The following is a 16556-nucleotide window of genomic DNA, read 5'->3' as shown; positions in this document are numbered from 1 at the left end:
CATTCAAATTAATGTAGGGAAAGAGCAAGAGGATTAAAAATGTTAATTAAGCTACATTCAGAGACTGTAGTATGCCGATCAGCCCTGCCTCCAGGCCCGGAGGATGCCTTCAGAACAAAGAAAGGTTTCTACTGGGATTGCTAACAACCCATTTCCCCACGCCTGTGGAAGGGGAAGCTAGAACAACAAAGTCCTTAAGTGGATGCTCTACACAAATGGAATCGGTTATTCCTTATAGCTAAAACCTTGGGGAACCTATGGATTAGAGGCTGGGAACTGCCAGCCAGCAGAAGCCTGTAGGCTACATAGTCTTACCTTTTCACGCTACACGCTCTTCCCCATCCCCTTCCTCACTATATATCCATATCAAAGGAAATGGGAACTAAAGAGTGACATATGAACTGAATTCCCTGAACACTCAGACCCTACTCACTGCCTTTCTACAGCAATCTTATTCCCTCTCACTCACTGCCTCTGAGAGACCATACTCTGTCTGTGGAGTGTTACTCCTTTCCTAATAAACTGTCCTTTTCACTCTCACTTTGGCGTGTGTGTTGAATTCTTTCTTCACTGTCCACCAAAGCATCATCTTCTCTTGGTGCAGGACTTGGTCTCTCTCACACTCGGGGAAATTTGCCCTGTCCTGCATCAAAATCAGTTCCCTAATTTTAATCCTTAAAATTTTTTAGTAAAAAAACACATTGCTTGTTCTGTAAAAAAAAAAAAAAGAAAGAAAGAAAGAAAACATGTAGCATGGACTACAAATATGATCAGCATATTTAATATATTCTACTTCTAGTGATTTATCCTGAGAAATTAATTTCGCTAAGTAAAAAATATAAGTCTGAAAATGTGTATGGCAGCAAGCTAGGGGAACTGTTTCATATATTATGGTTTATCGATGGACTCTTATGTATTAATTAAAGAAAATAATGTTTAAAAGACTAAAAATGTAAAACTTTGATAAAATAATTAACAAAAAGTATGTATACTATAAAAAATAAGTCAATGTGTACAATTAGAAATTAACATACAAAACAAGCATTTTTAAGATTACGTTTTCACAATCTAATCTTGTTCTTATGGTGCTTCTACTGGAATAATTTTAATGAAAATTTATTTTTCTCAGTACGCACATGACAAGTCCATTACCTGCAGTGTATTTCTTCTTTTGATGAATATTCTAAATCTTGGGAAGAGGAGTTGAATATCTGAGAACAAAAAGTAACTCCCCACCCCCTTTTTTTAACTTCCAGCCAATGAGTTAAGCCTTGACTTCATTTTTTCTCATTAAGCATAGCAAATACTAGGGGAAGTCACATAAAGAGGATTTAAATATCACAAGTTTCTACTTCAAATATAGATGAGAGTTGAGGTAAGGAGGGAGAGGTGTGGGTGGTTATAATAGAGGTTAAAGAAAGAGGAAAAGTGTTCTAGGGCAGAGATCAGTAAACTGTGGTCCTTGGGCCCAATCCAGATTGCAAATGAAGAATGGCTTTTATATTTTTAAAGTGTTGTTTAAGAAGAAAGAGAAGGAAGAAGAGGAGAAAAATAATAGAGACCTACATGGCTCACAAAGCCTAAAGTATTTACAATCTGACCCTTTACAGAGAAAGTTTGCCAATGTCTGCTTTAGAGATTTAGGAGAAAAAATACATTTCTATGTATTAAATAGTCTACTTTACATTTTTTTAATTACTAGATTTAATGTTTTTAGAGCACTTTTAAGTTTACAGAAAAATTAAGCAGGAAGTAGAGTGTTTCCATATTCCCTTTCAACCCATTAATAGCTTACATTACTGTGATATATTTGTTATAATTGATAAATCAATATTGACACATTATTATTATTGTTAACTAAAGTGCATTGTTTACATTAGTGTTCATTCTTGGCGTTGTACAGTTCTATGGATTTTGGCAAATGTATAATGTTATATATCTATCATTACAGTATTTTACAGAATAGTTTCACTCTTTTAAAAGTCCCCAGGGATCCACCTATTCATCCCTCCCATTTTCCCTCAAAATTCCCAGCAACCACTAATCTTTTTATTATATCTGTAGTTCTGTCCTTTCCAGAATGTCATATCATTAGAATCATATAGTAAAAACCCTTCTCAGGTCGGCTTCTTTCACTGAGCAATATGCAATAAAGATTCCTCCATGTCTTTTTGTGGCTTGATAGCTCATTTCATCATTAAATAATGATGATTGTATGACTGTATCTCAGTATGTTTCTTCATTCACCTATTAAAGAACATCTTGATTGCATCCAAGTTTTGGAAGTGATAAATAAAGCTGATATAACATTCTTGTGGAGTCTTTTTATATGGACATAAATTTTCAACTCATTTGGCCAAATACCAAGAATTGTTAGACCCATGGTAAGGCCATGTTTAATTTAGCTTTGTAGGAAACTGCCAAACTGTCTTTTAAAGTGGCTGTGCCATTTTGCATTCCCACCAATATTGAATTTGAGTTTCTGTTGCTCCATATCCTCACTGTATTTGATGTTGTCAGTGTTTTGGATATTGACCATCTTAATAGGAGTGTAGTGGTATCTCATTGTTTTAATTTGCAATTCCCTAATGTCACATGACATTGAGCATCTTTTCATATGCTTATTTGCCATTCCTATATCTTCTTTAGTGAAGTATCTGTTCAGATCTTTTGCTCATTTTTAAAAAATTAGGCTGCTTGTTTTTTTGGTCAAGTTTTAAGAGTTCTTATATATTTTTATTTATTTATTTTTCCCCCCTTTAATTCCCTGCCCCACTTCCACCGCTGACCTACAGATGTTGCCATCTCCACTTAAGAACTGGATCTTTGAAGGCCCAACGTCTCCTCCTACGCACTCACAGCGCGCACTTGGGGCCTGGCGCACCCGGGGTATGGTCCATGGTTCCACCTGGGGTACAAACCCAGGACCTTCTGCATGTAAAGAAGACATGCTAACTATGACACTATATAGCTACCCCCAGTTCTTATGTATTTTTAGATACAAGTCTTAGATACAAGATAGCAGATATGTGTTTGCAAATATTTTTTCCAGTCTGACTTGCCTTTTTATTTTGTAATCTTTTGCAGAGCAGTTTTTAATTTTAATAAAATCTAATTTATCAATTTTTTCATGAATCATGCTTTTTGAATTGTATTTCAAAACTTATCACCATGCAAGGTAATCTAGGGTTTTTATCCTGTATCTTCTAAAGGTTTATGTTTTTGCATTTTATATTTAAGTCTATGATCCCTTTGAGTTAATTTTTGTGAAAGATGTTTAGTTTCCATTTTGTTCATAATGTTGTCCAGTCTTTCTAGTACAATTCGTTGAAAAGATCATCCTTACTCCATTGAATGACTCTTATCACTTTGACAAAGATCAGTTGACTGTATTTGTGTAGATCTATTTGGGAGCTCTCTATTCAATTCCACTAGTCAACCTGTTTATTCTTTCACCAATACCGTACTGCGATGATACTGTAGCTTCATAGTAAGTCTTGAAGTTAGGCAATGTCAGCCCTCTCAATGTACTGTTGGCCAATCTGGGTCTTTTGCCTCTCTATATGAATTTTAGGATTGTTTTTTAATATCCACAAAATAATTTCCTGGGATTTCGAAAGGGATTGCGTTGAATCTACAGATTAAGTTAGGAAGAACTGATGTCATAACAAAATTGAGTCTTTTATTCATGAATATGGAATATATTTCTATTTATTGAGTTCTATTTTGATTTTTGTCTGAATTCTTTTATTTCCCTCATAGATTTTGTACATATTTTAGTACTTTATACCAAAGTACTCATTTTTTGTGCTATTGGAAATGTGTATTGTATTTTTATTTAAATTCCAAATGTTCATTGTTGATGTATAGGAAAGCAATTGACTTTTGTATGTTAATCTTGTATATATATATCCTAAAACTTAACTTTAATGTTCATTAATTGTAGGAGTTGTTTTGCTAATTCTTCAGGATTTTCTACATAAACAATCATGTCATCTGTAAACAAAGAGTTTTATTTCCTTCTTCCCAATCTATATACCTTTTTCCCCCTGTCTTATTTTATTAACTAGGATTTCAAGCACAAATGTGAATGGTGATAGGAGATATCTTTCCCTTGTTCCTGATCTTAGGTGAAAAGTATTTGGTATCTCACCTTTAATTATCATATTAGCTGTAGGTTTTTTTTTTTAGATATTTTTTTCTCATGTTAAGGAAGTGTCCTTCTATTCTTTGTTTGCTGAAAGTTCTTATCATGAATGGGTATTGGTTTTCTCAGATATTTTTCTGCACCTATTAAAAGAATTATATGATTTTCCTTCTTTAACCTGTTGTTGTGAAAGAGTATATTAATTGATTTTTGAATGTTGAACTGGCCTTTTATATCTGGGATAAATTTCACTTGGTCATGGTGAAGAATTCTTTGTATATATTGTTGGATTTGATTTGCTAATATTCTGTTGACTTTTGCATCTATGTTTATGAGAGACATTTGTCTTTAATTTCTTTCCTTGCAATGTCTTCATTTGGTTTCGATATTAGTGCAATATTGGCTTCATAGAATAAGTTAAGAACCATGCCCTCTGCTTCTATTTTCTAGAAGAGATTATAGAGACTTGGTGTTATGTTTTGTTCTTGGTGTTATGTTTTGTTCTTAAATGTTTGGTAGTATTTACCAGTAAAGCTATTTAGGCCTCATCACTTTTGTTTTGGAAATCTATTAACTACTAATTCAATTTCTTTAATGGATATTAGGGTTATTCAGCTTATCTAGTTCTCCTATGAGTTTTGGTAGATTGTGTCTTTCAAGGAATTGGTCCATTTCATTTAGGTTATCAAATTAGGGGGCATACAGTTGTTTATAATAGTCCTTTTTTCTTCTTTTAATGTCCATGGGGTCAGTAGTGATTGCCTCTCTTTCATTGCTTATATTAGTAAATTGTGTCTTTTTTCTTTTCTTTTTTTTTAGTTAGTTCAGCTAGAGTTTATCAATTTTACTGACCTTTCAAAGAATTGTCTTTTGGTTTTGTTTATATTCTCTACTGATTTTCTGTTTTCAATTTCATTGATTTCTACACTAATTCTTATTATATCTTTTCATCTGTTTACTTTGGATATAATTTCTTCTTCTTTTCTGTTTTCCTTAGACAGAAGCTTATATTATTGATTTTAGATCTTTTTTCTTTTCCATTATGCGCATTTAATGCTATACGATTCCCTCTAACCATAGCTTTTGCTGTATCCCACAAATTTTAATGAGTTGCATTCTCATTTACTTCCATGTGTTAGTGGTTTGTTTTTTTTTTAAAAGCAAACCATAACTCTATCATCATCTTCAATAAACTGTTATTTTTTAGAGATTCTTCGAGGTTAGAGAAGACATAATTGGGCAAAAGGTAGAGAGTTCCTACACTGACTTCCCCTGAACTACTTATTGTGAAGAGTGATTCATACATTTTCTAATTCATAGAGCATATGCCACAGAGCTCAGACCAAAAACAGCCACTGTGACCACTCCTGGCTTTCCCTTCTAGAAAAGTGATTGACTTACTAAATTTTACAGTTTTTAGTGATATACTGGAGCCAGTTTGTACCTGCTCTGGAAAGCCTATTGTTAACCTGATGGTAACTTGAAAAAGGCCAAAGTGACAGTATTTGTACCAGGAAAATTGGCACACCCCACAAATCAGGGCTATTGGGTGATGTTTAGGGGAGCTGTCTCATCAACCCACCAGTGCCAAATTGTGAAACCTATGCTTTCTAAATTTACCGGGCACAAGTAAGAAATACATACTATATTGTTTGTAAAAATTGCAGGATCATATAGCCTCCAAAAACCGCTGTTCCTCCAGATGCCCTAAATATGTCAGGTCATTTAGAAGAATTCTTTCAAGCATCAGTGTGAAGCATAGCTGGGCAACAAAATAGATGTCCTAAGAACACCAGTCATGTGTTCTATAAACATGACGCAAGCATCCTTCAACCAACTTTCATGGGGTTAAACTTAGGTGAAGTGGTTCATCTAGAAGTACAAGCTAAAAGTAGCTAAAAATGGAAGCTATAACTTAGGTTATTATTTATACCCCGGTGGTTCAGATCAAGGTTTTTCTCTAGGAATCAGATATCATCCACTAGTATCAGAATAAGGGCAATTACCTGAGGCCTGAGGCTTGAAGAAACTGGGAAATAACTGAGGGAAAAAAGCCTGGAAGAGGAATAAAGGATTTTTCTATGAAGTTAAAAATAACCTCAGTGTCATTATACGCTTATTTGTATATACATGCACATGTCTAACTATAATTTGAAAAGATATTTGGTCCTACAATCTAATTATTGCCAGAAAGAATAGAGATCAGTTATTTTAAAACTAAAGTGACTACTTTTAATTACGTGAAGACAAAAATTATACGAAACAAGTTATCTCATTTAATTAACTTGGTGTGTATTTTACAAACTGATGAATAAGGCACACACATGTGCATGTACACACATACACGCAGACATGTGAAAATATATTCATATCCATCCCTTTGACTTTATTCCGCTTCCCTGAAAAAATACATATAAATAAAAATCGATAGTACTATTACTTGTACAGCAGTTATGGTCTAGGAAGCATTTTCACAGACAATTTCCCATTTGTTTATCATTTGTTAATAATGTAAAAATTACTTATGTTGCTGGAAAAGCTCTTGGTTTTTTTTTTCCACGAGAAAGAATTCAAGGATAAGATGAACAACAAAGCACAAAATTTGTTACAGTGAAAGTACACACTAAAGGCAGGGGACGTGGGGTGTGGACTTACTCTAGAGAAAGAGAGCAACTGCCAGAGTCAATTCAACATGGCCAGGTATGAACTTTTTGTTTTCCTTAAAGGCAGTGCCAGGGAAAACATGGTGCTGACGTAGCCTTGTTTCCTCCTGTAAGCTGGGAGCTTGGGGTCCTGCTTTTTCTTCCTTGTATGATATTTCTAAAACATTCATGGTGTCAAGTGCATGATGGGAGCTGCAGTATTTACAATGCGGATGAGATTATAATGATATTGTAATTAGCCAAAGGTCATTTCTTAGCCAAAGATGGAATCCTAGGCTGGAAAAGACCCATTTTGGCTTATCCCCCTGCCCAGGCTAAAATGCGGGGAAGGGGAGGGCTAAAGAAAGGAAAGATTCCTGGAGCCACATCTCGGAGGGGGAGGGGGTTTCCCTGCACTACCTGTCCTGCCTCACTCATATCCTAGACTTACAGATGATGAAACTGAGCCTCTGAAAGATTCACTGACCTGCCCAAGGTTATACTATAAATCAACATGTGAACCACTATTCGAATGTACTTCCCACACTGCCTTCATCACACACAAATTCCTGCTCCATTTTGCCATTTCCTCTTTATGGTTATCCCAGACAAATGTTTTAACCAGACTCCATCAGTAGTGTTGAAGAGTAGCAGAATGTGCATCCCCAAATAAGTCTTGCTGGCGTAAAGATTATTTTGAGGGGAAGGCGGTTGAGAAGAAGCCAATACTAGGAAAGCTCTCTTCCCTCGCCCTATTTACCTAAAAGCAGGGCATAAATTTACAAAGGTGTCCCTCCTTCCTTCTTTATGGGGTGGAGGATGGAGGGAAGAAATGAATTATAAGAGACAACTCTAGAATCAGGAACAGCACTGCAGGAATCTACATAACAAACTTTGCTAAAACTGGCCCTTATGTATTTGGCTTCCCGCAATTTGGCAATCTAGAAAAATCAAAAGCCTTTTCCTTTGTTATCTCTCTAAAACTTTACTGTTCTTTTGTTAAGTTGCTCTATAAGCACAGCGCTACCCACCCCTTTGAATTACTCATCACTGGGTATCCATGTGTATGCTCCACGTATGTGTTAATAAACTTCTGTTTGTTTTTCTACTCTTAATCTGTTTTTATTAGTCTAATTACAGGACCTCAGCCTGAGAACCTAAGATGGGTAAAGGAAAAAATTTTTTTTCACTCCTCTACAGTGTTATACTATAGAAATAATCTTGGACCAAGAATTTTCTTGGCTTCTTTTTAATAACCTCCATGATTCACTGGGCATTAAGGATTTATGGACTTGGCCTCGCAGGTAAGAAATGCATTATCTACATAGGCCTAAAACACGATCAAGGAGAGGTCTTTTCTAATGCAACCACCCCTTCTGGGCACATGGGCTGCAGCCTTGCTTGGATTTGGTTCTATAAAGCATGGATAGTAGCATAGTTCATGCTCAATTCAAAATGCTTAAAAAGAGAGCTTTTGCTATGTCATGGATTCTTTTTGGACCTTCTTACATAGAAATAGAGAAAGTGACTTTTTAAGTTAAATGAGTTACTAAGAATTAAGTCATCTGATTTCCTGTAATGTCTAAATTTGCATCTATCTAGCTCATGTTATTTACCACTTTAAAAAAAATCAATTTCTCTAAAAATAGAAACTACCTGACTGGTATCATTGAAAGGCTCTAAGTCATTCTGATGGATTTTTTTCTTACTTGATATTTAAGCATTTTTATCTGTTGTTATTACCATTGATTTTCATAATCCTTGTCAGCCACTTCCTACACATCTGAGACCTCATGCAAAGTGTATTATTCATGTCATAAAATGCAAATATGAACAAGAACTGCATTTATGCCCAACTCAAATTCTAATAATTTATGACCAAGAGTTTAAAAAGTTTTTTTATGCAGGTGTGTTTTTAGCAGAAACTAAATTTAGAAAGATATTTTTGGATTTCAAGATTCTCTAGATTTTTAAAGTGTACAAACGTAGACAAATATTCAGGTTATAGAAGTGGTGGAGACAGGCTAAACGCACTGAAATCATCCTGCAGTTGCTGCTCGATTATCATCTATCTACATTGCTCCCTTCCTCTGTCTCAGGCGAGAGAGTCTGCTTCTCATTAGATAGTATTTGAAAGCAAACACGCTGTAACCAACTTGGCTCCCTCGTGTTAAGAACTGTCAATTTGCTTCATGACTGAGTCTCTCCAGGTATTTTATTAAGGTGGCACCTCAAGATATTAGAAGTAGGCTCATAATTCACTCTCCAACAGGGAGAGGAGGAAAAGCATTTTCTAAAGCTCTTATGCATCAAATAGCCAGCACAGGTTAGCTGAGTGTTAAATTAATTAAACAAGAAAGCCATTAGGCTGAGGTGGTTCTAATGCCTTGGCAGCCCGTGTAAGCAAACTAAAACTTAAGCCTGTAAATACTTCAAGGTTAAGAAATAAAAACTTAAGGACATCAAACAAGCAACTAGGCTCTCCCAAATAAGGTCACCACTTAAACTGTAGCCAATCAAATAATTTATTTGCTTTGCTTCCGAGTCCTTTCTATAAAAGTCTTGCCTCTAGCTCCTGTCTGTGGAGTGCTCATAACTACTTCTGGTTAGACATTGCCCTATTCAATTTGATGTTTGCCCAGATAAACTCTTAAAATTTTTAATATGCCTCAGTTTATCTTTTAACACAAAGGAAGACAAATGAAATTATTGTGTTATTTTAATTAATTTTCAAGTATTTTTCCCTTGTCCTAAAATTTTTCTTTAACTGTGTGAGATTGTACAACAACAACAACAACAAAGACTGGTCTTTAAATTTAGGTACAAATTTGCACACAAATTCTTCTCTCCTTCATTTACTCTTTGCTAGCTAGAGTTTGGGAGAGAGCAGAAGGGTTTGGTTCTGCCCTTCAATATGCATTGCCTGCTTGGTTCAGTAAACCCCTTGCCTTTTGTTAGGTAGCTCAGAATCCGTAAGATCAGCACAGATAACCAGAAAAGAGAGCTTGGGTTGGATTCATAGAGTGGGGAGAACTGAGTTCCGAAATGGTCCTGCCACTTAGTAAAGAACAGCATCCCCTGGAGAAATCTACGAATCTAAGTGAGACCAATACCCAGCCCTTCCTCCCCAAATGCCTCAGGGCTCTCTCTTTGTTTCAATTTCTTGATTAATAGATGAGCTCTTCCCTCAGCCAGAAAGAGCATTTTCTTCCTCTTCCCTAAAAGCATTCGGCAGGATACACCCAGGGCTTTCTTTTGTATTTTGATGATAACTTGCGGTCTCTCATTTTACTCCCAAAGCCTACAGTTCAGTTGCCTAACTTGATTGATAAGTGCTTCATTTACAACCCAAAAGGTTAAAAAAAAAAAAAAAGTGATGAAGGCAATTTAAACTGGTAATCCCTATAGAGCTCCCTAGCTAGCAGAGAAACCAATTATACTAATCCTGCTGGTTTAACTCCCTGGGGTCTGTTCCTACCCCTACTTCCCAAACCGTAAGCAAAATTTTGTTTTGAAAGTACCTCTATCCTTTTTTTTAATCTCGAGAAAGAGCTCATCAGGTTTTCAAAGGTGTCCATGCCCCTAAAGGTTTTAAAACCACCACTGTGAGGTGGAAAAAGGAAATGCAATCAACAAAGCCTGCAAAAAAACTCTGCAAAAAGGAAATCAAACTGGTGCTCCCTAAATTAAATGTCAGTTTCCCAGCATGCAGCACTGATCAAGCAACGGGGCCCATGGCTGTTAAAACCAGTGGTCAGATGAGCTTCCTGTGGTCTCCCAGTGGGATATCACTCTCCTGAGAATCTTTTGGTCCATAGATGCAATGAATTTCCTTGAAAGCCATAAAAAAAAAAAAATACTAAGAAAGAAAAAGAAGACTCCTAGCATTGTTTGTTGGAAGCCCTCCCTGTATGAGACAGGTAAGTAAGCACACATGGCTGGATTGTATGAGGCTTCTCACTGTAAAGGGCATGTTAATCTTTGCTGCTTGCATTGGAAAGCCCATTGAAAGCCAATTCAAATGAAAAGAGAATTTTAAAATAATGTGTTAATTGAAGTATTGAAGAGGAATTTTTCACTCAAAAAGCTAACCTTATAATCAACACTTTGTTCTGCTTTTGTAGACACGCTTGCCGCATAGGCCAAAGGGCAGGATGACCTCAAGATTAACTAAAGACTCATCCTCCCTTTGCTTGTTCTGCCTAGATAACAGATGTATTGGCCAAGTTCCTGTCCGAAAATCTCTGCTCTGTGTCTACCTGTAGCAACTCCCTCGCTCTGTAACCGCCTGAGGACAGATTAACCAATTGACTAATGCCAACTCTACCTGTGTGGGTAAGTCCTATGAAAGCAAGCTTAGGGCCCAGATCTTCAGAGCGCTAGCTCTTCTGAGACAGCCGGCATAATTAACCTTTTCTAACTCTCCGAATGGTGCTTGGTTTCTTGCAGTCTGATTTTTTTCCACACCAGTATAACAAATATACAGAAAAGTGTACAAATTATAAATATACATCTTTATAAGTTGTCACAAAGCAAGTATACCCATATAACCACCATCCAGGTCAATATATAAAAAAAGCATTACAAGCATTACCCTGATGATAATGATAACTAATGAAGTTGAACACTTTTCATATATATCATGATTATATAGGGTTTATATTATGAAAATAAATTTTAATGTTTGTTATTTAAATATTCTCTTTTATAAAGTGGCTCTTCAAGCCTTTTCCATTTGTTTACTGTGTTGGCTGTCTTTTCTAACTGATATGTAAGCAATAATTTGTGTATCTGAATATGAGTCATTCATCAGTTATACGTTTTCACATGTCTTCTCCCACAATGTTAGAGGTCCTCCCCTCCTAAAGATATATCTGTGGTGAATACAATTCACAGTTAATATTTGGTTTGTGTCCTGTTTAAGAAATCTTCACTTATTCCAAAGTCATGGAGATATTCTGCTATGTTCTAGAAAATGTATTGAATTATCATTCACATTTAAAGACACAGTCCACTTGGGAGCATTTGAGATCTTGCATATGTCATCAGTTTGGCTCAAATAAACTCTTCTAAAAATTGGGCCATCGAACCAACTGTGCCAAGCTTTCATGATGCATGAGGAATTAAAATAAACAAACAAACTTGCGGAGTTTAAGGTTTGGTACAGATTAACTACCAGTGCTCCAGGGAAAAAATCCTGATCATTAGCATTTCTATGCTATGACTTTTCCCACTGTGGCATATGTTAAGCTACCAGTGTGATGTCACTGACTATAGAGATGAAAACAGATACACAGTAGTACATTATAGTCTGTTCCGACTACATAGATACAATAAATGTATTTTGAGTATTTATTTACTTTGTAATAAGTTAATTTAATTGTACATTTATACCACTTAGTTTTTAATAATAGCTATATTTAACAACCAACTTTCAAAGTTCCTGAAAATTCAATAATCAGCTCTTGTGAGCCAAGATGAATCTAGTCTAAAACACTATTGGGTTTAAGCTCTTATTAGTCTGTTACTCCTAGAGGAACACAATCTTAATTAATACATCAGCCAATGTTATTTCTCACAGTTTTCAATGTGGCCTTCTAAGTCATTCAGACCAATCTCTTACCGAGTTCGTTTTTGCTTTCATGCTTTTTTTTTTTCATGCTTTTTTTTCACATCATTTTTTCTTTTCTTTTAGAAGGATAAAATCTCATATACTTTACTGAAAACTCCATGCCTACAGCAGACAGATCCTAGGGTGACCCCCATGTTCTTGCCCTCTATCATTCCCTACCCTTGAATATGGGTGATGCCTGTGATTTACTTCTAACCAATAGAATATGGCAAAAGTAATAGAATGTCACTCCCATGATTACCTTAGAATATGCATATGTGAGGCTCCATCTTGCAAACTTATACTAGAGACATTCTTCTTGTTGGTTTGATAAGTGAGCAGCCACAGCTGAATCAGCGAAAGAGTCAAGGAACTGCTGATAGCCATGAAGACCTGAGAGCAGCCTCCATCTCATAGCCAGGGAAAGGATGGACCCTCAGTTATACATCTGCCAGGAAATGAATTTTACCAACAACCTGGCTTAGCCTAAAAAAGGATTATTCCCCAGTCAAGCCCTCAGATTGAAAACAATAAATAAATAAAAATGAAAAACTATAGTCTAGCCCCCACACTGCCTGTATGATGCTGAGTGGAGCAGCCAGCTAAGCCACATTTGGACACCTGACCCACAGAAACTCTAAGAACGAAAGTGCTGTTTAAAGCCACTTAGTCTGTGGTAACTTGTTGTTCAGGGTAGAAAAGGAATATAATGCCCCATCATTGTTCCTCCTTTAATTTCATGTCATAGGATTTAACATAACTTAAGAGTTCTGTGATGTGGGCCTAGTGTTCATTAATTCAGAAAGTCTCATGCGCATTAGAGATGTGTAGATTGGTCACTCCAGATTGGGCATGTTTACGACTGTCCTATTCCACTGTCATTTACATGACCCATGTTCATCAGATGCAACACAAAGCAAGGAGAGATAACTAAGATGTTTAAATGATAGCATAGATGAGAATAATGACCAAAATAACAATGAGATAATGAGGATAAATGTAAAGTATCTTCAAGTTCAAAACTAGAATGTGAGAGGCCCAAATTACCTGCAATACAGATGATCAACAGTCTAGAAACAGTTGATCAGAAGGAATAGTCAAAAGGCCTGTTCGTTGTGTGTTTTTGCCAACACCACCAAGCAATAAACTCAATCCTGACACTATCTACATGTTGATAGAGTAAGATCCCACAGGTTAAGAACTCAGTCCTACAATCCCATTCCCCCAATTTCAGATGCCAGTCCAAGTCCCGGTTGTCACCTATGATTCTGACCAACTGGCTGTAGAGAGGTCTCCACAGCCCTCTCCTTAAGTCAGATTAATTTGCTAGAGCAGCCCTTTGGAACTCAGAGAAGTGTTTTACTAGGTACAGATTTATTACAGAAGGGTATAATTCAGGAACACCCAGATAAACTAGATGCATCAGGCAAGGTATTTAGGAAGGGATGTGCAGCGTCCATTGCTTTCTCTGAGTGGGCTGCTCTCCCTGAATCTCCACGAGTTTACCAACCTGAAAGCTCTCTGGAACCTTTCCCCCCAAGTCCTTTTGAGTTTTTATGAAGACTTTATTACATAGTCATGGTTGATTAAATCATTAGCCATTGGTAATTGAGCTCAATCTCCATCTTCTCTCCTTAACCCCAGTCCACGGCCTGGACTGACAGTTTCAACCCTCTAATCTCAGGATTGGTTCCCCTGGAAACTAGCCTCCATCGTTATATTACCAAGGGGCTTTCCAAAAGTTACCTCATTAGCATAAACCCAGAAAGGTCAGTTTATAAATGACAAGAGATATTCTTACCACTTAGGAAATTCTAATGGTTTGAGGAACTTTGTGCCAGGAATCAGGGACAAAAACAAAATATATTTCTTATTATATATACCACAACCTATAAATGTAGAAGTTGAAGAAAAGCCTAGGCCAGGAAGATTTCTGAAAAAAAGAAGTAGTTGAATTTATCATCTTCTAAGATGCCATCTAAGAATATGACTTCATGTTGGGATGTATATTGATCCAAAGACATGCAAAAAATTGCTAAGAGTTGTTCTTACAAAATCCAATTTGAAGATGTGGAATCATTTTGAAGCTTGACATGGCTTTGTTTCTGGTGGGGCCAATCGGAGTACAGTGTTGCCTCAATGGCAGGGCAAGGAGAGGGAGAATGACAGCACAGGCGTGTAGTAAGCGTTTTTCCTTGGTTCTTCCTCATTGACATAGTGAAGAATCATAGGTTAGTGAGATTTAGCAAAGACTTATTAAAAGTATGTTTTAGAGGGAGAAAAAAATGTGGCATAGATGATAGAGGCTCTGTTTATCCCTCTGGCAACCAAATCAAAGTCGTGATAGAAACAAGGAGCAAACAGCAAGGAAAAATCACCTGGGATCTAGAGGAATAAGCCATACAACTAGGGAGAAATCTAAGAAAGCAGCCTGCAACGGCAGAAGGTAGGATGGGGCGAGGATGCGGGGTGGCCCAGTCCCGAGGAGCTGAGTGGGACGGAGGCTGCAGCAGCGGCAGATGCATCTTAAAGAGGCTGTGCCTGCAAGCCGACTTTTGCGGTGATGCACCTGCTTGCTCTGAGCACCAGTGCCCATTCAGCTGTGCACAGGGGGCATCAGGGACTTACAGGGAGACATTGTTGGAGTGAGGGCCGAGAAGAGACTCGCTCTGTACAGAAGTGCCAGTGGTATCCATTGCTTCTTTTTGAGCCCTCCCTGCTCCCAGTGCGTGAATTCGGCGCCCACATAGTCTAGACATCATCACACTGGATAACAGAGTTCTCTCTGCCCAGAGGATTCCCTGAAACACAGCCTCCCTCAACTCGTGGCCCCACCCAAGCCATATCCAGGTGTATCCTCGGTGAGTCAGGTTCTCCTTGCTGAGCAGCATTTAGAGTCACACTGGGGGCAGCTGGCCTCAGTTTCTGGTGTTGCCTTCTGAGGCAACTATAAGCACAGCATCTGTGGATTGCTTGCTGAATCTTAACAGGTGACCCTGGAGGGGCAGAGGCTTGGGCTAAATTTGGCCTATAGCTGAACCCCTCTCAGGACTGTGCCACTGGACACCTACTTCACAAATCCACACTAATAAAACTGGGAAACTTAGGAGCTTTGCTTAGTACATAGAAACAGACACATAAAGGCAGCCAAAATAGGAAGACAAAGAAGCAGAAACCATATGAGAGAACAGAATAGAGATCCAGAAATAATGGAGTCAAGTAATCTAACAGATGTGGAGTTCAAAACACTGTCCTTGGATTTTCCATCCTCTATATAGGGCATTTGAGCCTTTTCTCTATTCACTTTGTTTAGTTTGTTTAATATACTTCTCGTCTCAGATAATGTGTTCTTTATTTCAGACTGGTTCCCTTTTATAATTTTCATTTCCATTTTTATCTCTTTGTTGAAGATCTCACTGAATTTATCTACAGTTCCCACCCTGAACATGCCTGATCTCATCTGATTTCAAAAGCTAAGCAGGGTCAGGCCTGGTTAGTACTTGGATGGGAGACCACCTAGGAAGACCAGGTGCTGTAAGTGTTTAAAAAAAAAAAAAAAAAAAAGAGGATCAAATGACCTATATGTAGAGGATAGGAAAGCCAACATAACTTAATCAGACTGGCAAGGAAAAAGAAACCAAGACTATAAAAATAATTTAAGGAGCCTGTGGGACACTCTTAAAAGTCAAAATACGTCTCATTGGTGTACCTGAAGGAAAACAAGATGTTGAACAGCTATTTGAAGAAATAATGATGGAAAACTTCCCTAACCTGGTGAAGGAAATGGACATACAACTCCAAGAAATTCAGAGAACCTTCAAAACCAGCGATCCAAAGAGGCCCACACCAAGACACATCATAATTAAAATGCTAAAGGTTAAATACAAAAAAAAAAGAATATTAAAAGCAGCAAGAGAAAAGCAGATAGTTACCTACAAGGGAGCACCCATAAGACTGGCACCTGATTTCTCAAAAGAAATTATGCAGGACAGAAGGGCTTGGCATAAAATATTTGATATGATGAAGACTCAGGATCTAAAACAAAAAATACTTTATCCAACAAAACTATCATTTAGAGTTGAAGGACAGATAAAGATCTTCCCAGACCAAAAAAAAAAAAAAAAAAGCTAAAGGAATTTATCACCACCAAGACAGT

The 16556-nt window shown here is 37.1% G+C and overlaps 1 pseudogene; it reads left to right on the top strand.

The window, feature by feature from the left end:
• The first annotated feature begins 15824 nt into the window (after positions 1-15824).
• Positions 15825-15941, top strand: LOC118609676 (annotated as a pseudogene).
• Positions 15942-16556: the final 615 nt, after the last annotated feature.

This window comes from Rousettus aegyptiacus, unplaced genomic scaffold (genome assembly GCF_014176215.1).
Source record: "Rousettus aegyptiacus isolate mRouAeg1 unplaced genomic scaffold, mRouAeg1.p scaffold_m13_p_11, whole genome shotgun sequence".
Lineage (NCBI taxonomy): Eukaryota > Metazoa > Chordata > Mammalia > Chiroptera > Pteropodidae > Rousettus > Rousettus aegyptiacus.
Note: the sequence above shows the minus strand (reverse complement) of the source record. Positions and strands in the feature narration are given on the sequence as shown.